The sequence below is a fragment of the Hyla sarda genome, chromosome 3 (assembly GCF_029499605.1).
Source record: "Hyla sarda isolate aHylSar1 chromosome 3, aHylSar1.hap1, whole genome shotgun sequence".
NCBI classification, from domain to species: domain Eukaryota; kingdom Metazoa; phylum Chordata; class Amphibia; order Anura; family Hylidae; genus Hyla; species Hyla sarda.
This window is the reverse complement of record NC_079191.1, coordinates 35,325,966-35,351,331: the sequence shown is the minus strand read 5'-3', so window position 1 is coordinate 35,351,331 and position 25,366 is coordinate 35,325,966. Positions and strand designations below refer to the sequence as shown.

The window sequence follows — 25,366 nt, the reverse complement described above, 5'->3', positions numbered from 1 at the left end:
TTCTTATTCAGCTGATCTCGTAATCCCCTCCATAAGCTTTTTAGGATGTTTATTCCAGTTGGCAGAAAGGAACAAGCTACTGCCAGACCCTGGGCTAGAAAATAACTCTAGGGATAAGTTGTTTTTTCCCCACTGGATGCTATTGATTTAATGCCAGGATTCTCAATACATTATATTAGTAATGCCCACCTGGTGACCCAAGGACCCCATCCAGCCCTCATATCCCTTCTGTGCAGACCCAAGTGAATGACAAATGCTCGAGTGCAACTAGTTTTCTCCGAAAAATTATCAGGCAAGATCATATATTCTCAAAACGTATCAGGAATATTCTAATAATCTTCTCAGAATACTCTCAGAAAGTGTTCATCCTTCGCCTGGTGTCGCTGATCATGTATGGCCATCTTGCACAACTTTAATGGCCAATATGGACTAAAATGTGTATGACTGTGTATGCCAAACTATTCTTCATCAGAAGATCATACGTCCAAGCATTGTTCAACCATCAAGGTAATTTTATCTTGTATGTATTGCCACCTTAAGTCTCCCTATGCCAGTTTGGCGGCCTCCACAAGGAGAGAAACTACCATCTCAGATCCCCATCTGCAATCATAATAAAAAGGTTCTTGTGTATGCTGTCTCTTTACCCATGTTAGCTGTTGAGGTATGAGATAGGCTCCATGTTGAATGCATACAAAATTTCTGCTAGATATCCTAATCCCATAGAGATAGCAGCAGCAGTATATAGATAGACCCTGAGGGGAAGTGTAGAACTACTATATACAGTAAAATCTCCCTTAGTGGACACCTCCCAATAGGGAACAGTTTTTAATTCCCCGGCAGAGTCCCATAAGACTTAATGTATTTGCACCCTCTGAATAAGGGACATTCCCAATAGCGGACGCGGACACATCCAATAGGGGACAAAACACTCCCATTAGGGACAATAGGGGACAAAACACTCCCATTAGGGGACAAAACACTCCCAATAGGGGACAACCAGGCTTATGTGCCGGCCCTACCTTGTACAAAGGTCTGCTGTCAGGGGGCACAGCCAATACCCCAGTAAGGGGCCCAGGCCCCCGCTGCACCCCCCTGCAGAAACCCCAGCACAGAAGCAGAAGACCAATGTTTAAACAGTGGTCTCCTGCTTCTGTATGTCCGCCAGCCACATCATTCACCCCCCTCCTTCCCTGATTCCCCCCCCCCCGTGCCACTTTATTCCCCTGGGCCAAATCATCCCCCCCCCTTTGTTACCCCACTTGCCATATTATTTCCTCTTGATCCCCCCCCTGTGCTATTTAATTCCCCCTTTATTGCAAATTCATCCCCCCTCTTTACCACCCCCTCTGCCGTTTCTTCCCCCCTCTGCCATTTCTTCCCCCGTTATCCCCTGTGCCATTTTATAAAGAGGGGTGATGAATTTACACAGAGGGTGATTAAGGGGGAAAGAAATGGCATGGGGAGGGGGGGGGGTCAAGGGGAAATTATGTGGCACAGGGGGTAAGGAGAGGGGGATAATTTGGCACAATGCATGGGGAAATGAGATGGCACAGGCTATAAATGGGGAGATGAAATGATACGGGGGCAATAAGTGGAGATTAAACGACACTGGGAGATTCTACTGTAATATTGCTTTTTATTGTGTATTATAGGTATGGAGTGAGTATTGTGTATGTAGGTATTGAGTGAGTACAGTGTTCCATCATTTAGCATGAATTTTGAGCCTTTTTCCAGATAAGGGACATCTCTCAATAGTGGACACTTTTTTATTCCCTATGAGTGTCCGCTATTGGGAGATTCTATTGTATTCTGATTCCATAGAGATGGCAGCAGCAGTATACAGATACAGAGCTGGGGAAGGTGTATATCTACTATATATCCTGATCCCATAGTGAAAACAGTAGTATACATATAGAGCTGGAAGGGAAGGTGTATAACTACTATATATCCTGTTCTCATACAGATAGCAGCAGCAATATACAGATTAAGCTGGAGGGGAGGTGTATAACTACTATATATCCTGATCCCATAGAAATAGCAGCAGTATATAGATAGAGCTGGAGGGGAGGTGTATAACTAATATATACCCTTATCCCATAGAGACAGCAGCAGTATACAGATAGAGCTGGGAGGGAATGGGGTATAACTACTCCCTTAGATATTAGAAGATGGAGCTGAGAGGCATCTGGGAGCTAGTAGAAGGGTATCTGGTAGGTGATGATTTTATCCTGTAGTTCAAAGGAAGTTAGAAAGCAGGTCTCACATTGAGCACAGTAACTTTGTTTCAGACTAGTGATCACATGACCAGGTTACAGTAATGAAATGTATAGATGCAGCTGTGCTAGAATAAAACATATGGCACTGTAAGTACAAGTGATGGTGAGTGTGCATTATATAGGCGAAAAAATACTTGGAGTGCTTCTTTAAAGAGTACCTGTCACCAAATAAACTGTTCTAAACTACCTCAGGCTATGTTCCTTAACTACTCCTAACACCCCTCTCACCCTTTAAAAAGCTCTGTATCTTACCATTATTCTTGCTGCAATCTCCTAGCAGGAGAAAGTGGGCATTTCCCAGCAGGCATGACATCATTGAAGCCTGCTGGTGTACCACTTCCGCCCTCACATCATTGCCCTGTGTTGCTATCAGTGAGGCTATCAGTGAGGCTCTCCTGCAGCTTTCAGTCTGTGCAGATTTCTGTGAGAATCTGTGGAGCTTTCAAGAATCTGTGCAGCTGACAATCAAGCTCAGTGCAGAGAAGAACTTCCTGAGTTTGGTCTCCTGCCAGGCCAGGAGGAGACCAAACTCACAGCATTAATTGTGGCAGGGAACAGCACAGAGCCACCTAGTGGCTGTTTTTTCTATTACATTTTAAACATGTTTATGTTGATAATTTTAAAAGAAAGTGAATGGGAAAGTGTCTGCTAATTACACAAAGAACACTATATTAAAAGTTTTATTTGGTGACAGGTACTCTTCAAAAAGGTCCTACCACCATAGGCTATAATGGCAACCGTTTCATGGCTCCATCATGAACAAGATCACTAGGGATCTGTTAAATGGATCCAATGGGGTGTCAATTGATGACGCATACCATGATAAATTATCGCTCACAGCCTCTATTTAAAATATATGTTGGTAGCCTTTACTGGCATATATATTAAATGGAAGCCAAAATAGATGAGAAGCCAGCCTAAGGGAAGGGTCACAGGGGGCACATCCGCAGCGTATTTCATGCTGCGGATGTGCTGGCAATCACAGAGGGATGGCCGGGAGCTCGCTCTGCAGGCCCTCTGTGACTGCCATCAGCGCATACGCAGCATGAAATACGCTGTGGATGCACCCCCTGTGACCCTGCCCTCAGAGATAATTTTTGGGTTAGAGTGTTATCACACTGCTTTAAGTAGCATCCAACAAGTTGTTTTATGTGAACAAAGGGGTAGGACTGGACACATGCGTAAAACCAATACTTAACTCCATTTAACCAATGGGGGACAAAAGTTTTGATTTGGGACCTATGCATCGGTGTATGGATAGAATAATGTGGACCCCCATGCTATTCCATTGTATATCTGACATAAGACTCTATATATGACAGATGTCACTAAGTGCCACCCGTCTAAGGCAAAAGTCAGACATATTTGTTGGGGACTCACCCTGGGGTATATATGTCCAAAGGACACTACTGACAAATTGTGAACCAAGGGCTGGTTCAAGGATTTTTGTTACCATAGGCAAAAGCTAATTTACTTTGCCCATTGGCCCACCCTTTGACACGTCCCATCTTAATACTGGGGTGACACACTGTGACAAGCCTCCTCCTCATGTAATTAGCATACTACTGGGGTGACACACTGTAACAGATCTCCTCATGCTGCTGGCTTAGCAAGTGGTTTGGATGCTGGTTGTCTGACTTTCTTATGGCAGGCAGAGCGGCGCCCCCCATCAAGAGAGCGCTCTAGGCGGCTGCCTATTTTGCCTATCGGCAGAACCAGCCCTGTATGAGCCTAGCCGTATCTAATGCTGTTATCAAGAAATTACTATATAAATATTTTAAATAAATTTGTATCCATCGCATAGACACATGAAAATAAACACGATTGTTCAGTCTCCTTTGCAGATATACTTCAGTAACTTATACTACTTTAGAATGAATTTCGATTCCCCCAATGACCTAAGTGGAATAAAATGATACACGGGCTGAAGACTTCTTATGATTAATCTCATATATTTTCTATCCTTTATGTAAAGAGCTATGGGAACGATTTCATTTACTCCCCTAATGAAGAGGATGGAGAATTCTTCTTATTATAATGATACTAATTTTCTCTTGATTGTAGATGTGGCTCAATGGAAAAGAGACTCTTGAAGCTTTTCTTGTCTTTTCCTATCACAACCACCTTCTGTTACTTTTATCCTAACTAATGAAACATCTCACGAGTGTCCGCCAAGAAGACAATCTCTCCTAATGCTAATAAAGCCTACCTTCATCTCCATCAATATACGTTTTTTGTCCTGTCCCCTTTTACTTCACTTAAAAATCTCGACCCACCGCTTTTCTTCACTTAGACTGAATATGAAGTGATTGAAGATTTAATAGAAAAAGTTTAACGTTCGTATAACTTTCCATACAGTGAAAGTTAGAAGTGTCGTATTAGGTCAAACACAAAGGAAAAATACCTTTTACTATCTGTGTGATAGTGGTTGTTGGTTACCAGATGGACAGACAACAATCTCATCCCCCTAATATTTACATTTGAGTCAAAGCTCACCCTGATGCATCAAGGGGTAATCGAAGAATTTCAATACCACCTTTATACTTCCGAAGTGAAGACCAGCTTACCCCGCCCCAGGACAGCAGAGCACGGATCCAGGTACTGGACGGCACCAGCCAATTAGAAGAACAAAGGAAGATGGATCCAGCTCAATGCAGGTAAAATCAACTTTAATCCATAGGACAAGGAGGATACAAGTAACGCGTTTCAAGCGCTGTACGCGCTTGAAACGCGTTACTTGTATCCTCCTTGTCCTATGGATTAAAGTTGCTTTTACCTGCATTGAGCTGGATCCATCTTCCTTTGTTCTTCCACCTTTATACTTCAGTCTGTGTCAAAGTGACAATTTAAAACAAAAATCTATATATTAAAATATAGGTCTAGATACTAATAATGTGCTTGAGCCTTTTTTTATAAGAGACATTAGTACATCAATCTATATTTCGCATACATCAAATTGCTAAAAGATAGGGCCTAGAAAATTGCAGTATTGTCATGTGTCAACCATTTAGGTAGTGTAAATATAATTTTTTCATCTAAGTGACAATTTAAATATTCAAAAGTTGTTTTGCATCTAATTGCTAATAACGTCACAAAAGGTATTGTTGTATTGCTCTGTGTTAAAGAGTACCTGTCATATCCCACAGAAAAGTTTTAAAGTTATATGTTACTTGGTATCTAATCCTGATCATGGACATATAATTTTTTTTATGTGTCTAGCACCTATATTACTCTCGCAGGTACCTTCTATCTGTTGTTCACTTGGTTTTTCATTCTGTGCTTTGAAGGAGTTGTGTCCTCCCTCTGTATGACTCATCTTCCTCCCTGAGTCTGCTGTGCTTGGTCTCTTCATCCAATTACTACAGGCTGCTCTGTTATACCATCCACTCTGTTTTAAACAGGAGTTCGATTGGACAAGACAGGAGTGAGCACAGAGGAGTTCTAGCCCTACCCTCACTTCCTAGACTTTGTCCTTGCCTGTGCTTTAGCTGAGACAAAGATTATACTGAAGCCGGACAAGATTATGTTCTGGATGGCAATGTGACCCCTAGTGGTCTTTTATAAGCCATGATTTCTTTAATGAGGAAATAACATTTTCTTATGAAGCATGTTAGAATGGTTAATGTTTTGCCAAGATGTACAACATATAAAAAGTTTTTACATTTTACAGTGCCCATTTAAACATTTATACAGTGCTAATATATTTAAGTCTGTTTCCGAATTATTTTTTCTTTTCTTTTTACTTTACTTTAAATTATTGAAATTTAAATCCTGGTGCTAATAACAACCCGAACTTATTATTTAGCATTTTACTGCTAATAGGTGGCACTAAATATTGTTGTATGTGTTTATACACATACTTCTGCCTGTGTCCAAGTGATTTTTTTCATCTTATTAAAACTTAAATCTCCTTATTAAATTGTGATAAAAATTATAAGAAGAATTTTTGTTTTTATAAAACTTCAATATATTCCACAGAGCTGTGTAAAAATAATTAACCCCTTAACGACATTGGACGTAAATGTACATCATGGTGACGTGGTACTTAGCGCACCATGACGTACATTTACACGCCACCATGATCGCGAGCACCGGAGAGGTGCTCGCGTCATGCTCGGCAGGTCCCGGCTGCTATCAGCAGCCAGGAACCTGCCGGTAATGGCAGACATCAGCGATCGTGCGAATGTCCGCATTAACCCCTCAGATGCCATGATCAATACAGATCACGGCATCTGCAGCAGTGCGGTACTTTGAATGGATGATCGGATCGCCCGCAGTGCTGCCGCGGGGATCCGATCATCCAGTATGGCGGCCGGAGGTCCCCTCACCTGGCTCCCGCCGTCTCCCGTGGTCTTCTGCTCTGGTCTGAGATCGAGCAGACCAGAGCAGAAGATGACCGATAACACTGATCAATGCTATGTCCTATACATAGCACTGAACAGTATTAGCAATCAACTAATTGCAATGAATAGTCCCTATCGGGACATAAAAAGTGTAAAAGAAAACTGTAAAAAATTTTAGAATAAAAAGTAAAAAAATTTGAAAAATCCCCTCCCCCAATAAAAAGTAAAACGTAAGTTTTTCCCATTTTACCCACAAAAAAGCGTAAAATATAATTAAAACACATATTTGGTATCGCCGTGTGCATAAAATTCTGAACTATTAAAATATATTGTTAATCATACCGTACGGTGAACGAAAAAAAAAAATTTCATTTTAAAAAATTTTAAAAAGTCCAAAATTGCTGCTTTTTTGTCACATTTTATTCCAAAAAAAATTTATCAAAAATTTATAAAAAGTAAAACCTAAGCAAAAGTTGTACTGATAAAAACTACAGATCATGGCACAAAAAAATTAGCCCTCATATTGCCCCATATATGGCAAAATGAGAAAGTTATAGGTGGTCAAAATAGGGCAATTTCAAACATACTAATTTTGTTAAAATGGTTTGAGATTTTTTTTAAGCGGTACTGTTACGCCGAGCGCTCCGGGTCCCCGCTCCTCCCCGGAGCGCTCGCAACATCCTCGCTACTGCAGCGCCCCGGTCAGATCTACTGACCAGGTGCGCTGCGATACCGCCCCCAGCCGGGATGCGATTCGCGATGCGGGTGGCGCCCGCTCGCGATGCGCACCCCGGCTCCCGTACCTGACTCGCTCTCCGTCGGTCCTGTCCCGGCGCGCGCGGCCCCGCTCCCTAGGGCGCGCGCGCGCCGGGTCTCTGCGATTTAAAGGGCCACTGCGCCACTGATTGGCGCAGTTGGTCTAATTAGTGTGTTCACCTGTGCACTCCCTATGTATACCTCACTTCCCCTGCACTCCCTCGCCGGATCTTGTTGCCATCGTGCCAGTGAAAGCGTTTCCTTGTGTGTTCCTAGCCTGTGTTCCAGACCTCCTGCCGTTGCCCCTGACTACGATCCTTGCTGCCTGCCCCGACCTTCTGCTACGTCCGACCTTGCTCTTGTCTACTCCCTTGTACCGTGCATATCTTCAGCAGTCAGAGAGGTTGAGCCGTTGCTAGTGGATACGACCTGGTCACTACCGCCGCTGCAAGACCATCCCGCTTTGCGGCGGGCTCTGGTGAATACCAGTAGTAACTTAGAACCGGTCCACTAGCACGGTCCACGCCAATCCCTCTCTGGCACAGAGGATCCACCTCCTGCCAGCCGAATCATGACAGTAGATCCGGCCATGGATCCCGCTGAAGTTCCACTGCCAGTTGTCGCCGACCTCACCACGGTGGTCGCCCAGCAGTCGCAACAGATAGCGCAACAAGACCACCAGCTGTCTCAACTGACCGTGATGCTACAGCAGCTACTACCACAGCTTCAGCAATCATCTCCTCCGCCAGCTCCTGCACCTCCTCCGCAGCGAGTGGCCGCTTCCGGCCTATGACTATCCTTGCCGGATAAATTTGATGGGGACTCTAAGTTTTGCCGTGGCTTTCTTTCGCAATGTTCCCTGCACTTGGAGATGATGTCGGACCAGTTTCCTACTGAAAGGTCTAAGGTGGCTTTCGTAGTCAGCCTTCTGTCTGGGAAAGCTCTGTCATGGGCCACACCGCTCTGGGACCGCAATGACCCCGTCACTGCCTCTGTACACTCCTTCTTCTCGGAAATTCGAAGTGTCTTTGAGGAACCTGCCTGAGCCTCTTCTGCTGAGACTGCCCTGCTGAACCTGGTCCAGGGTAATTCTTCCGTTGGCGAGTACGCCATCCAATTCCGTACTCTTGCTTCCGAATTATCCTGGAATAATGAGGCCCTCTGCGCGACCTTTAAAAAAGGCCTATCCAGCAACATTAAAGATGTTCTGGCCGCACGAGAAATTCCTGCTAACCTGCATGAACTCATTCATCTAGCCACTCGCATTGACATGCGTTTTTCCGAAAGGCGTCAGGAGCTCCGCCAGGATATGGACTTTGTTCGCACGAGGCGTTTTTTCTCTCTGGCTCCTCTCTCCTCTGGTCCTCTGCAATCCGTTCCTGTGCCTCCCGCCGTGGAGGCTATGCAAGTTGACCGGTCTCGCTTGACACCTCAAGAGAGGACACGACGCCGCATGGAGAATCTTTGCCTGTACTGTGCCGGTACCGAACACTTCCTGAAGGATTGTCCTATCCGTCCTCCCCGCCTGGAAAGACATACGCTGACTCCGCACAAAGGTGAGACAGTTCTTGATGTCAACTCTGTTTCTCCACGCCTTACTGTGCCTGTGCGGATATCTGCCTCTACCTTCTCCTTCTCTACTATGGCCTTCTTGGATTCCGGATCTGCAGGAAATTTTATTTTGGCCTCTCTCATCAACAGGTTCAACATCCCGGTGACCAGTCTCGCCAGACCCCTCTACATCAATTGTTTTAACAATGAAAGATTGGACTGTACCGTGCGTTACCGCACGGAGCCCCTCCTAATGTGCATCGGACCTCATCACGAAAAAATTGAGTTTTTGGTCCTCTCCAATTGCACTTCCGAAATTCTCCTTGGACTACCATGGCTTCAACGCCATTCCCCAACCCTTGATTGGTCCACAGGAGAGATCAAGAGCTGGGGTACTTCTTGTTTCAAGGACTGTCTTAAACCGGTTCCCAGTACTCCCTGCCGTGACCCTGTGGGTCCCCCTGTAACCGGTCTCCCTAAGGCTTATATGGACTATGCTGACGTATTTTGCAAAAAACAAGCTGAGACTTTACCTCCTCACAGGCCTTATGACTGTCCTATTGACCTCCTCCCGGGCACTACTCCACCCCGGGGCAGAATTTATCCTCTGTCCGCCCCAGAGACTCTTGCTATGTCTGAATACATCCAGGAAAATTTAAAAAAAGGGGTTTATCCGCAAATCCTCCTCTCCTGCCGGAGCTGGATTTTTCTTTGTGTCCAAAAAAGATGGCTCCCTACGTCCTTGCATTGATTACCGCGGACTTAATAAAATCACGGTAAAGAAACTCTACCCCCTACCTCTTATCTCAGAACTCTTTGATCGCCTTCAAGGTGCCCACATCTTTACCAAACTGGACTTAAGAGGTGCTTATAATCTCATCCGCATCAGGGAGGGGGACGAATGGAAAACTGCATTTAACACCAGAGATGGACACTTTGAGTATCTAGTCATGCCCTTTGGCCTGTGCAACGCCCCTGCCGTCTTCCAAGACTTTGTTAATGAAATTTTTCGTGATCTCTTATATTCCTGTGTTGTTGTGTATCTGGACGATATTCTGATTTTTTCTGCCCACTTAGAAGAACATCGCCAGCATGTCCGCATGGTTCTTCAGAGACTTCGAGACAATCAACTTTATGCCAAAATGGAGAAATGTCTGTTTGAATGTCAATCTCTTCCTTTCCTAGGATACTTGGTCTCTGGCCAGGGACTACAAATGGACCCAGATAAACTCTCTGCCGTCTTAGATTGGCCACGCCCCTCCGGACTCCGTGCTATCCAACGTTTTTTGGGGTTCGCCAATTATTACAGACAATTTATTCCACATTTTTCCACTATTGTGGCTCCTATCGTGGCTTTAACCAAGAAGAATGCCAATCCTAAGTCCTGGTCTCCCCAAGCGGAAGACGCCTTTAAACGGCTCAAGTCTGCCTTTTCTTCTGCTCCCGTGCTCTCCAGACCTGACCCATCTAAACCCTTCCTATTGGAGGTTGATGCCTCCTCAGTGGGAGCTGGAGCAGTCCTTCTACAAAAAAATTCTTCCGGGCATGCTGTTACTTGTGGGTTTTTTTCTAGGACCTTCTCTCCGGCGGAGAGGAACTACTCCATCGGGGATCGAGAACTACTGGCCAATAAATTGGCACTTGAGGAATGGAGGCATCTGCTGGAGGGATCAAAATTTCCAGTTATCATTTACACCGATCACAAGAATCTCTCCTATCTCCAGTCTGCCCAACGGCTGAATCCTCGCCAGGCCAGGTGGTCGTTGTTCTTTGCCCGTTTTAACTTTGAAATTCATTTTCGCCCTGCCGACAAGAACATTAGGGCCGATGCTCTCTCTCGTTCCTCGGATGCCTCGGAAGTAGAGGTCTCTCCGCAACACATCATTCCTCCTGACTGTCTGATCTCCACTTCTCCAGTCTCCATCAGGCAAACTCCTCCAGGGAAGACCTTCGTTTCTCCACGCCAACGTCTCGGGATTCTCAAATGGGGTCACTCCTCCCACCTCACAGGCCATGCGGGCATCAAAAAGTCCTTGCAACTCATCTCTCGTTTCTATTGGTGGCCGACTCTGGAGACGGATGTTGTTGATTTTGTGCGGGCCTGTACTGTCTGTGCCCGGGATAAGACTCCTCGCCAGAAGCCTGCTGGTCTCCTTCATCCTCTGCCTGTCCCCGAACAGCCTTGGTCTCTGATTGGTATGGACTTTATTACAGACTTACCCCCATCCCGTGGCAACACTGTTGTTTGGGTGGTCGTTGATCGATTTTCCAAGATGGCACATTTTATTCCTCTTCCTGGTCTTCCTTCAGCGCCTCAGTTGGCAAAACAATTTTTTGTACACATTTTTCGTCTTCACGGTTTGCCCACGCAGATCGTCTCGGATAGAGGCGTCCAATTCGTGTCAAAATTCTGGAGGGCTCTCTGTAAACAACTCAAGATTAAATTAAACTTCTCTTCTGCTTATCATCCTCAATCCAATGGGCAAGTAGAAAGAATTAACCAGGTCCTGGGTGACTATTTACGGCATTTTGTTTCCTCCCGCCTGGATGACTGGGCAGATCTTCTAACATGGGCCGAATTCTCGTACAACTTCAGAGTCTCTGAATCTTCTGCTAAATCCCCATTTTTCGTGGTGTACGGCCGTCACCCTCTTCCCCCCCTCCCTACTCCCTTGCCCTCTGGTTTGCCCGCTGTGGATGAAGTGACTCGTGATCTTTCCACCATATGGAAAGAGACCCAAAATTCTCTTTTACAGGCTTCATCTCGCATGAAAAAGTTTGCCGATAAGAAAAGAAGAGCTTCCCCCATTTTTGCTCCCGGAGACAAGGTATGGCTCTCCGCTAAATATGTCCGCTTCCGTGTCCCCAGTTACAAACTGGGACCACGCTATCTGGGTCCTTTCAAAATCTTGTGCCAAATTAATCCTGTCTCTTACAAACTTCTTCTTCCTCCTTCTCTTCGTATTCCCAATGCCTTTCATGTCTCTCTCCTTAAACCAATCATCATCAACCGTTTCTCTCCCAAACTTGTTTCTCCCACTCCTGTTTCCGGTTCTTCTGACATCTTCTCCGTGAAGGAGATACTGGCCTCCAAGACGGTCAGAGGGAAAAAAAATTTTTGGGTTGATTGGGAGGGCTGTGGTCCTGAAGAGAGATCCTGGGAACCTGAGGACAACATCCTAGACAAAAGTCTGGTCCTCAGGTTCTCAGGCTCCAAGAAGAGGGGGAGACCCAAGGGGGGGGGTACTGTTACGCCGAGCGCTCCGGGTCCCCGCTCCTCCCCGGAGCGCTCGCAACATCCTCGCTACTGCAGCGCCCCGGTCAGATCTACTGACCGGGTGCGCTGCGATACCGCCCCCAGCCGAGATGCGATTCGCGATGTGGGTGGCGCCCGCTCGCGATGCGCACCCCGGCTCCCGTACCTGACTCGCTCTCCGTCGGTCCTGTCCCGGCGCGCGCGGCCCCGCTCCCTAGGGCGCGCGCGCGCCGGGTCTCTGCGATTTAAAGGGCCACTGCGCCACTGATTGGCGCAGTTGGTCTAATTAGTGTGTTCACCTGTGCACTCCCTATGTATACCTCACTTCCCCTGCACTCCCTCGCCGGATCTTGTTGCCATTGTGCCAGTGAAAGCGTTCCCTTGTGTGTTCCTAGCCTGTGTTCCAGACCTCCTGCCGTTGCCCCTGACTACGATCCTTGCTGCCTGCCCCGACCTTCTGCTACGTCCGACCTTGCTTCTGTCTACTCCCTTGTACCGCGCCTATCTTCAGCAGTCAGAGAGGTTGAGCCGTTGCTAGTGGATACGACCTGGTCACTACCGCCGCAGCAAGACCATCCCGCTTTGCGGCGGGCTCTGGTGAATACCAGTAGTGACTTAGAACCGGTCCACTAGCACGGTCCACGCCAATCCCTCTCTGGCACAGAGGATCCACCTCCTGCCAGCCGAATCGTGACAGGTACAATTATAGAAAAGCATATGACATGGGTATAATTTTAATCGTATTGACCCACAGAATAAAGAAAACATGTCATTTTTACCATAAAGTGTACAGCTTGAAAACAAAACCTTCCAAAGTTTGCTAAATTGCGGTTTTCTTTTCAATTTTCCCACATAAATAATATTTGTTTGGTTGCGCTGTACATTTTATGGTAAAATAAGTGATGTAATTACAAAGTACAATTGGTGACGCAAAAAATAAGCCCCCATATGGGTCTGTAGATGGAAATGTAAGAGAGTTATGATTTTTAGAAGGCGAGGAGGAAAAAACGAGAATGCAAAAATAAAATTGGTCTGGTCCTTAAAGCCAAAATGGGCCTGGTCCTTAAGGGGGTTATGTGTCATTACTAGAGATGAACCAACATTTCAAAAGTTCAGTTCTGCCACTTCATGAAACTCTGGCAAAACGTTCTGGTTCTGTCCAAACTAGTTCTGTAGTACACCAATAGCTTACAAACGTTTGAAAAACACTTTTAAGGGTCTATTCACACGGCAGAATTTCCACTTGCGTAATTCCGCCTCAAATTAAACCCTGTAGACTTCTATGTGATTCTGTAATTCCATTCTCACTTCTGAATTTTGGCTTGTGGAATTACGCTAGCGGAATTCCACAAGCGCAAATTCAGAAGTGTGAATGGGAGTACGGAATCTCATTGAAGTCTACAGGGTTTAATTTTAAGGCAGAACCGGCACTGTCACACCCCCTCCCATAGACTTGCATTGAGGGGCGGGGCGTGACTGCATTAGGGGACAGGGCTATGATGTCACGAGCTCCCGGCACCGCCTCCAGCGTTTGGAACAGTTTGTTCCAAACGCTAAGCAGCAGCGTACCCCTTTAACGGCCGTTCTCGTGACGGGGCACAATGGGCAACAACGGGTTCCGACGGCCCTCATTTACTTTTATGAGGTCCGTCGGGCATCGTTGTTTTTTGACGGGAATAGTGGGAGAAAAAGATGTCGCAAGCAGTATTTTTTCTCCCGCTACTCTTCCCGGCTCCCTTGATGGGCGTCACATTGCCTTGTCGTAATGGCAGTGTAAAATGCTTACATGCTTCAGTCAGAGGTACACACAGAGAGACCTTGACTTGTACCACTAAAGGCAGGAAATCTTGAAAATCTTATCTTTATTGAAAATAATCCACATAGGTAAAAGATCTGTAGCAGTGTGTAACCGGGAGTGGAGGCAGTAGCGTGCACCAGGCGACGGTAGCCGTTTCACGCACAGGGGCGTGTCATCAGGCCCAATGGGCCTGATGACACGCCCCTGTACGTGAAACGGCTGCTGTCGCCCATGACACCCTACTGCCTACTCTCCCGGTTACACACTGCTACAGATCTTTTACCTATGTGGATTATTTTCAATAAAGACAAGATTTTCAAGATTTCCTGGTGAGTGCTCCAGATCCTTTTCACTTTCTTTCTATGCATGCTATCAAATAGACCTGTGCCATGTGGCCTCTTGCTCATCTGTTGTTGTTGTATGGAGATGCAGGATCCAAACAATCCCACATTTATGGCTTATCCTGCTGCTTTCTTCTGATATTATAATATTACTGTGCATGTGTAATGATGCTACAAACAACTATACCACTGCGGTGTCTATCACACCTTATAGAAAACATAATTCACAGATAATACAGGGTGTTTGCAGCATGTGATGAGGTGTTATGCCGGTGTTGCATTTTAGGTGGGATTTTATTACAACACATAATTAGATAATGATTTTTCATTATAGCCGGATATAAGGAGATAATTGAAAGAAAACTTGTAAACAACGTCTCAAGTATCTGCTGCCTTTTCTTGTTAAACACTTCTGCTGGAAATCAAACAAGGACATTGAGCGATCAGAAGGAAACATTATCACAGACACCTTGTAGCAATGAGAAGAGAGAGAATACAACAGGTACTTCCAATAATCCCCACCGGCCTCCCAGGATACAACACTGCAGCATCCTGTGAATACATTATTGTAGAACACAATCCTATAATCATGTTGGATCTGTTCCTGTGGATCTATAAGAGAATGAATGCAAATCCTTGGGTGATGTATTACTGGCTAACAATATCTATATATATATATATAAATATAAATATATATATATATATATATATATATTTGTGATCATGACTGCAAATTTTGCACACGTACTTGTATGACTGATAATAACCCTACCATTGCGGTCAGAGGTGTACCATAAACTGTTAGAGGGCATACCCTGTAGATGAATGAATAAATAAGGGAGGGCTGGGATGGTTCCACAAAATCCTGTATGCCCCGCCTTGAGGTGCAGGGGGATTATATACTTACGTCCCTCACACAAGTACTGACCTAACAGGCTTAACCACTTAAGGACCACGGGCACACATGTACGCCCTGACTCCCTGGTACTTAAGGACCCTGGGCGTACCTGTATGCCCGTGGGAATTTTGGTCCCCGCCGCACGGGATGACTGCTTATATCTATCAGCTGGCATTCCATGCCAATGTCCAGGGGGGTCCTGAGACACCCCATGTCGGCGATTGCGGCAATTCCGGATCATAAGGGGCTCCGGTAACCCGGAAAATAAGGGGGATCGGGGTTGTCCAAGACACCTCTAATCCCCCTGAAGGTATAGGAGTGAGGTGGCAGGGGTGCTACCACTCCTATCCCTGCTATTGGTCGGTCAGAAGCGACCGACCAATAGCAGATTGGGTGTGGGGGGGTTAAAGTTTGGTTCCCCGTTCTGCCCACACACAGTAGTTGGGCAAGAACGGGGGAACTAATAGTGACTGGCGCCGGAGGTCCACTTAGCAGCGGCTATCGGCGGCAGAGGACAGTGATGCGGCTCCCTGGTGCAGCGATGACGTGCAGCTCCCTGGTGCGACAATCCTACGGAAGCCGGTGAGTAGTTGCCTAGCAACATCTAGAGGGCTACAGTATGGAGATCACTGTGCAGTGGTCTCTAAACTGTGGCCCTCTAGATCTTGCAAAACTACAACTCCCAGCATGCCCAAACAGCAGTTTGCTGTCTGGGCATGCCGAGATTTGTAGTTTTGCAACAACTTGAGGGCCACAGTTTGGAGATCATCCGACTTTAACAAAAAGTTAACAGTTTGGAGATCATCCAACTTTAACAAAAAGTTGTCAAACACCTGTGGGGTGTTTAGGCTCACTGGACCCCTTGTTACGTTCATTGAGGGGTTTAGATTCCAAAATAGTATGCCATATGTTTTTTTTTTTTTGCTGTTCTGGCACCATAGGGGCTTCCTAAATGCGACATGCTCCGCAAAAACCATTTCAGCAAAATTCACTCTCCAAAATCCCATTCTCGCTCCTTCCCTTCTTAGCCCTCTACTGCACCCGCCGAACACTTCACATACAATGAAGATTTAGAATTTTCTTCTTCACTTTGCTGCTATTCCTGTGAAACACCTAAAGGGTTAACAATCTTACTGAATGTCATTTTGAATACTTTGGGGGGGTGTAGTTTTTATAATGGGGTCATTTGTGGGGTATTTCTAATATTAAGGCCCTACATATCCACTTCAAAACTGAACTGGTCCCTGAAAAATTCCGATTTTGAAAATTTTGTGAAAAATTAGAAAATTGCTGCTGAACTTTGAAGCCCTCTAATGTCTTCCAAAAGTAAAAACATGTCAAGTTTATGATGGAAATATAAAGTAGACATATTGTATTTGTGAATCAATATGTAATTTCTTTGGAATGTCTATTTCCCTTACAAGCAGAGAGTTTCAAAGTTAGAAAAATGCAACATTTTAAATTTTTCATCAAATTTTGGATTTTTTTACCAAGAAATGATGAAAGTATCGACAGAAATTTGCCACTATCATAAAGTAGAATATGTCACAAAAAAATAATCTCAGAATCAGTATGAAACGCATCCCAGAGTTATTAAAGCTTAAAGTGACAGTGGTCAGATGTGTAAAAAACGCTCTGGTCCTTAAGGTGAAAATGGGCTTGGTCCTTAACCCCTTAAGGACTCAGCCCATTTTGGCCTTAAGGACTCAGACAATTAAATTTTTACGTTTTCATTTTTTCCTCCTCGCCTTCTAAAAATCATAACTCTTTTATATTTTCATCCACAGACTAGTATGAGAGCTTGTTTCTTGCGCGACCAGTTGTCCTTTGTAATGACATTACTCATTATATCATAAAATGTATGGCGCAACCAAAAAACACTATTTTTGTGGGGAAATTAAAACGAAAAACGCAATTTTGCTAATTTTGGAAGGTTTCGTTTTCACGCCGTACAATTTATGGTAAAAATGACGTGTGTTCTTTATTCTGAGGGTCAATACAATTAAAATGATACCCATTATTACTTACTTTTATATTATTGTTGCGCTTAAAAAAAATCACAAACTTTTTAACCAAATTAGTACGTTTATAATCCCTTTATTTTGATGACCTATAACTTTTTTATTTTTCTGTATAAGCGGCGGTATGGGGGCTAATTTTTTGCGCCATGATCTGAATTTTTTTTTGATACCACATTTGCATATAAAAAACTTTTAATACATTTTTATAATTTTTTTTTCATAAAATGTATTAAAAAAGTAGGAATTTTGGACTTTTTTTTTTTCGTTCACGCCGTTAACCGTACGGGATCATTAACATTTTATTTTTTAATAGTTCGGACATTTACGCACGCGGCGATACCAAATATGTGTATAAAAAATTTTTTTACGCTTTTTGGGGGTAAAATAGGAAAAAACGGACGTTTTACTTTTTATTGGGGGAGGGGATTTTTCACTTTTTTTTTACTTTTACTTTTACATTTTTTTTTACACTTGAATAGTCCCCATAGGGGACTATTCATAGCAATACCATGATTGCTAATACTGATCTGTTCTATGTATAGGACATAGAACAGATCAGTATTATCGGTCATCTCCTGCTCTGGTCTGCTCGATCACAGACCAGAGCAGGAGACGCCGGGAGCCGCATGGAGGAAGGAGAGGGGACCTCCGTGCAGCGTTATGAATGATCGGATCCCCGCAGCAGCGCTGCGGGCGATCCGATCATTCATTCAAATCGCGCACTGCCGCAGATGCCGGGATCTGTATTGATCCCGGCACCTGAGGGGTTAATGGCGGACGCCCGCGAGATCGCGGGCGTCGGCCATTGCCGGCGGGTCCCTGGCTGCGATCAGCAGCCGGGATCAGCCGCGCATGACACGGCATTGCTCCGATGTACCACCGCACCAGGACGTACATTTACGTCCTGCGTCCTTAAGGGGTTAAGGGGTTAAAGGTACTCCACTGGAAAATAGTTATATTTTTTTTAATGAACTGATGCCAGAAAGTTAAACAGATTTTTTAATTACTTCTATTAAAAAATCTTAACCCTTCCAGTACTTATCAGCTGCTATATTCTCCACAGGAAGTTCTTTTCTTTTAGAATTTCCTTTCTGTCTGACCACAGTGCTCTCTGCTGACACCTGAGCTGTCCAGAGCAGTTGATTTAAAAAAAATAAAAATGTTTTCCAGCGGAGTACCCGTTTAACACTTTTGCTCATGGCTGCTAATGTTGCACACATACTCGAATGACTGATATTAACCTTACCATAGCGATCAGAGGTGTGCCATAAACCATGTCCGGGGGCATTCCTATAGAGGGCAAAATCCAAACCAAGCAGGATGAAAACATGATGGTAGAACACAATCCTATAATCATGTTGGATCTGTTCCTGTGGATCTATAACAGAATGAATGCAAATCCTTGGGTGATGTATTACTGGCTAACAAAACATATAGGAGGAGATTTATCAAAACCTGTCCAAGGAAAAGTTGTTGAGTGGCCCATTGCAACCAATCAGATCTCTTCTTTGATTTTTGAAAAGGCCTCTAAAAAATGAAAGAAGCGATCTGATTGGTTGCTCTGGGCAACTTTTCCTCTGGACTGGTTTGGATAAATTTCCCCCACGGTGTACACATATCCTTAAATTGTGATATATATATATATATATATATATATATATATATATATATATATATATCTACTAAAACAGATAATACAAAATGTAGTTTCTGTGGTCACCTCCAACCTGCAGCTGTCTGTGGTGTTCCAGTATAGGACCGGTCCTGTACCTTCCTTAAGTCCCCTCAGGAAGAGTCCCTTAGGTCCATTGGGCTCTCCTGCAGGGTTCCCCCCTTGTTGTCTCATGCCAATGCAATGTATATTCATTATGTGTATCTTTTGTTCATATGTATAAAGTTGTACAGTTTGTATAAAATGTATAGGACCTTCCTTGGTCATGTGAACTACTGTCATGTGATATACCCAGAGTTCCTTGGGCACAGGAACCCCAAGCATTATCAACCAATGGGCTTTAGTCCAGCCCCCTAGTATATATAACAGGCTTTAGTCTCTCAGTAAGCTCTCTTGTTCCTGCACTCTCTTGTTCCTGCACTCTCTTGTTCTTGCTTCTCATCCTGTATACTAAAGCCTAAGGAACAGCAGCCACTTCTAAAACATGAGTAACAATTCTCTCTACAAATCCAGTGACTACTACTCAGCTAAGGAACATATTAGTAGCACAGTGGCCTTCATAAATATCTCAATAACTACAAGTCCAAGCAAGCCTGTGAGGTATCCTGTGTCCCGGTTGCCTCTGCGGAAACTGCCTTACTGTAAAAACTGTTTCCTGAATATTCCAAGTAAAAGTTCCAGTTATTGCAAAATCCTTGCCGTGGACATTCCTTTATTGCGTACCATTTCTGGGCTGGATGTCGCTGGTTATTATACTGAAACAACCGCATCCTGGCATCACAAACACTAAGGGGTTAACAACAGCTTACCCCCAGGGTTAATACCACCAGATCCTGCTACATACTGCAACACCCTGTGGTCACCACATAGCTTTTGGCGTCACGATCAGGATACGAGTGTGTGCCTTTAATAATTCAGGCACCCGGGCCACCTGCTACGAAAAATGGGTGTATACCGTAATTGCAAGTGCCACTTGTCCTCCCCCATATTCAGAACTGTGTATTGTAAAACTGTCCAGGATTGTCGCAAGCCATGATTGAAATTGCACCCAAACGTGTACAGGACATTGTTGCTGAAATTTTGCTTTGCCGGGGTGCTAGAAAAAGTAAGGGGGGAGGTGAAGAATATTGTGTTGCTGCTGAAATACCTGAAGGGGTTAAAGTCAATCCTGGACCTTCCCGCGCGTGCGAGCGGCAGCAGCTCTGCGCCGCTGGTCCTCCGCAGTTGCGCCTCCAGTGCCAGCCGGAAGGAATGAAAAGTTTCCCCCTGTGTTGCAGTGGGGAAGGATTTCTTACTCGTCCCCCACTGGAAGTCCTCTGGGCGCAGTAAAACACAAAAAGTTCCGGCAGCTGCGCCCGCATCGGTACAGCAAACCTCCACTGCACAGACTCTGCAGAGGCCAGAAGAAGGATTCAGACAGAACAGCAAATACCAGGAACTTCAGAAGCAGGCCGCCCAAGCCGCTGCGGCACACCGCAACTTCTCTGAAATGGCCAGTATATCTTAATTGCCCAGCAGCGATGACACATTCAATCAAGGCTACAAAACCAGTGTACTCTAACCTGCTTGCAGCGACAGCGCACCCCATCAAGTCTACAGGTCAGCGCACTCAAAATTTTCTTAAAGGGCCAGCGCACCCCAAATCTCTTAAAGCGACAGCGCACCCAATCAAGTCTGCAAGATGTCAGCACCTAGTTCACCTGGACCGCAGGACAAAGGTGCTCCTGCGACCCCGCCAGTGGGGTCACCACAGTTTGCAACGAGGGTTCTACCCTCTCCACCTCACGCTCCACCTAACAGTCTAGGAGCTCCTGTAGCCACACCACTCTTCTTGGGGAACCCTGTTCTTCCTACCTACAATGGGGACTCCTTCACCCTTCGAGATTTCAAGGAGAAGATACAGAGTCTTTTTGTTTTCTATTCTTTTCCCCAAAATCAGCAGGTGCAGTTGCTTACTGGACAGCTACAAGGACGGCCAGCCTCCGAGAAGGCAACAGTGGAGCAGATATTTAAGGGACTGTACCAAGTGTTCGAGTCGCACTCCCCATCTGAGGTACGCCTCCGCCTGTACGAGAGACAGCAGAAACCAGGTAAGACTCTTCGGGCCTATGGTGTAGCTTTGCAAAACGCTTTAGAGACTGTACAGAAGTTAGACAGCATTACGCCCGAGCAGGGTAACAAGGTGCCCATGGACAGATTAATAGATTGGGGCTCAAAATAATTGGGACAAGGCCCAACGTAGAATGCTTGTGGTGCAGAATCCTAGCTTGTCTTTCCCTGCCTTCAAGAGACTGGCCCTACAAGTCCTTGTAGAGTCAGGGCCCGAGGCAGAAGAAGTCAACGCCTCCTCCTCCGAAACGTTAGGAGCATCTGCTAGGTAAGTGCCACCGTCACCATCTGCTCCTGCACCACAACATCTTTCCATCTTAGCATCCCCCTCAAATTCTAAGGCTTCCAGTGCACACTGAGTTGCTCAGTAGAGACCACTGATATAGTATAGAAGCCTCTACCCGCAAGGTAGAGACCACTGATAGGGTATGTTCACACTGAGGAATTGGAGAGGAATTTCCACGAGTAATTCTGCTCACTTTTTCCTCTCCAAATCATTCAGCAGTGAAAATCCCCATAGAGTTGTGCAGAATTTCTGCCCCTCAGTTCACACTGAGGAATTTCCTCAAGCAGAATTCTGACGAGGAAGTCTGTTCCGCTTGAAGAAAGAACATGTTCTTTCTTTCAGGCGGAATCAGCGTCGTTCTCCCATAGAGATCAATGTTATATATTTTTTTTGAGTCAGAAGCATTTCCACGCGGAATTGGCGCTGAATTGGCGCGGAATTCGCACAGAATTTCCGCATGAAAAAAAAAATATTTTATGAATAGAAATACTTGATACTCCTCATCCGCATGAAACCTGCATTTCCGTGCGAAATCTCTGTGAGTTCTTGTGGAAAAGTAACAATATTTTGAGGCAGAAAATTTCTGCTTGATTTCCGCCCCAATTCCTCAGTGTGAACATACCCATATAGTATAGAAGCCTCTACTACTGATTTTCTGATTTTGGAGGCTTTTGATGTGAACCCTATAAGGATCAGTGATCAGGAACAAACGACTGTCCAGCTCAGAGATGCAGAAACGGAATACTTTATTACGGTACTTCAGCACATGGATGACAGCTATAAGGATCAGTGGTGACATATCTAGTCGATCAATGAGCTGCTGTTCTAAATCAATGGTCGTCTGCATTTGGTATGGGTGAAATTACATTGACTCGAAAGATACAGGTCCTGCATTTATTAGCTGGGACACATATCAGGTAAACTATAAGGGGGTAAATATATATTTCCTACCTTCAGGGAAAGAGACTGCATGTTTAAAGGGGTACTCCGGTGAAAACCTTTTTTCTTTTAAATCAACTGGTGGCAGAAAGTTAAACATATTTGTAAATTACTATTGAAAAATCTTAATCCTTCCTATACTTATTAGCTGCTGAATACTACAGAGGAAATTATTTTCTTTTTGGAATGCTCTCTGATGACATCACGAGCACAGTTCTCTCTGCTGACGTCATTATAATAATAATAACGCTTTATTTATTGTTGTCCTTAGTGGGATTTGAACCCAAGTCCCCAGTGCTAACCACTGAGCCACCATGCTGCCCTTAGCATACATCTGCTATGCATGGTTGCTAAAATGGACAGAGATGTCAGCAGAGAGCACTGTGCTCGTGATGTCATCAGTGTTCCAAAAAGAAAGGCATTTCCTCTGTAGCATTCAGCAGCTAATAAGTACTGGAAGGATTAAGATTTTTTAATAGAAGTAATTTACAAATATGTTTTACTTTCTGCCACCAGTTGATTTAAAAGAAAAAAGGTTTTCACCGGAGTACCCCTTTAAAGGGGTTATCCAGGAATAGAAATACACAGCTCCACGTATGTCTCCAGGTTGGGTGTGGTTTCACAACTTGGCTCCATTCACTTCAATGGAACTGAGCTGCAGAACCACACTCAACCTGGATACAAACGGGGAACAGTTTTTGATTTGATCAAGTAGATGTGTTTTTCTATTCCTGGATAACCCCTTTAACCCCTTAAGGACGTAGCCCTTTTTCACCTTAAGGACTCGGCTGTTTTTTGCAACCACTGTCACTTTAAACATTAATAACTCTGGAATGCTTTTACTTATCATTCTGATTCCGAGACTGTTTTTTCGTGACATATTCTACTTTAACATAGTGGTAAAATTTTATGGTAACTTGCATCCTTTCTTGGTGAAAAATCCCAAAATTTGATGAAAATTTTTTTTCTAACTTTGAAGCTCTCTGCCTGTAAGGAAAATGGATATTCAAAAAAAAAATTTTGTAGTTCACATATAAAATATGTCTACTTTATGTTTGCATCATAAAATTTGTGAGTTTTTACTTTTGGAAGACACCAGGGGGCTTCAAAGTTCAGCAGCAATTTTCCAATTTTTCACAAAATTTTCAAACTTGATATTTTTCAGGGACCAGTTCAGGTTTGAAGTGGATTTGAAGGGTCTTCATATTAGAAATACCCAATAAATGACCCATTATAAAAACTGCACCCCCCAAAGTATTCAAAATGACATTCAGTCCGTGTTTTAACCCTTTAGGTGTTTCACAGGAATAGCAGCAAAGTGAAGGAGAAAATTCAAAATCTTAATTTTTTACACTCGCATGTTCTTGTAGACCCAATTTTTGAATTTTTGCAAGTTGTAAAAGGAGAACATTTTTACTTGTATTTGTAGCTCAATTTCTCTCGAGTAAGCACATACCTCATATGTCTATGTAAAGTGTTCGGCGGGCGCAGTAGAGGGCTCAGAAGGGAAGGAGCGACAAGGGGATTTTGGAGAGAACATTTTTCTGAAATGGTTTTTGGGGGGCATGTCACCTTTAGGAAGCCCCTAGGGTGTCAAAACAGCAAAAAAAAAACACATGGCATACCATTTTGGAAACTAGACCCCTCGGGGGATGTAACATGGGATAAAGTGAACCTTAATACCCCACAGGTGTTTCATGACTTTTGCAAATGTAAAAAATAAAATAAAAATTTTACCTAAAATGCTTGTTTTCCCCAAAATTTTACATTTTTAAAAAGGGTAATAGCAGAAAACACCCCCCAAAATTTGAATCCCAATTTCTCCCGATTCAGAAAACCCCCCATATGGGGGTGAAAAGTGCTCTGCTGGCGCACTACAGATCTCAGAAGAGGAGTAGTCACATTTGGCTTTTTGGAAGCAAATTTTGCTCTGGGGGCATGCTGCATTTAGGAAGACCCTATGGTGCCAGGACAGCAAAAAAAAACACACGGCATACTATTTTGGAAACTAGACCCCTCGGGGAACATAACAAGGGGTTAAGTGAACCTTTATACCCCACAGGTGTTTCACGACTTTTGCATATGTAAAAAAAAAATAATAATCTTTACCAAAAATGCTTGTTTTCCCAAAAAATTAACATTTTTAAAAAGGGTAAAAGCAGAAAATACCCCCCAAAATTTGTAACACAATTTCTCCCGAGTAAGGCGATACCCCATATGTGACCCTAAACTGTTGCCTTGAAATACGTCAGGGCTCCAAAGTGAGAGCGCCATGCCCATTTGAGGCCTAAATTAGGGACTTGCATAGGGGTGGATATAGGGGTATTCTACGCCAGTGATTCCCAAACAGGGTGCCTCCAGCTGTTGTAAAACTCCCAGCATGCCTGGACAGTCAGTGGCTGTCTGGTAATACTGGGAGTAGTTGTTTTACAACAGCTGGAGGCTCCGTTTTGGAAACAGTGGCGTACCAGACGTTTTTCATTTTTATTGGGTAGGGGAGGGGGGCTGTGTAGGGGTAAGTGTATATGTAGTGTTTTTACTTTTTTTTTTTATTTTGTGTTAGTGTAGTGTAGTGTAGTGTTTTTAGGGTACAGTCACACGGGTGGGGGTCCACAGTAGTTTCTCGCTGGCAGTTTGAGCTGCGGCAGAAAATTTGCCGCAACTCAAACTTGCAGCCGGATACTTACTGTAAACCTCCGCCCATGTGAGTGTACCCTGTACGTTCACATTGGGGAGGGGGGGAACATCCAGCTGTTGCAAAACTACAACTCCCAGCTTGCGCTGACAGACTGTACATGCTGAGAGTTTTAGTTTTGCAACAGCTGTAGGCACACTGGTTATGTATCACTTTTGTGACCTAACTCAGTGTTTCACAACCAGTGTGCCTCCAGCTGTTGCAAAACTACAACTCCCAGCATGTACGGTGCATGCTGGGAGTTGTAGTTTGCAACAGCTGGAGGCACACCGGTCGTGAAACACTGAGTTAGGTAAAAAAAAAACTCTGAGTTTCACAACCAGTGTGCCTTCAGCTGTTGCAAAACTACAACTCTCAGCAGTCACCGACAGCCAACGGGTATGCTGGTAGTTGTAGTTATGCAACCAGCAGATGCACCACTACAA

At 44.4% G+C, this 25,366-nt stretch overlaps 1 long non-coding RNA gene across 1 annotated transcript in view; it reads right to left on the bottom strand.

The window, feature by feature from the left end:
- The window catches only part of LOC130361275 (uncharacterized), a 62,355-nt gene extending 43,690 nt beyond the window's left edge, over window positions 1–18,665 (bottom strand). Inside the window, exon 1 of the long non-coding RNA XR_008890936.1 lies at window positions 18,487–18,665. This is a non-coding gene — a long non-coding RNA (uncharacterized LOC130361275). The remainder of the gene's footprint in view (window positions 1–18,486) is intronic.
- Between the last annotated feature and the right edge of the window lie 6,701 nt (window positions 18,666–25,366).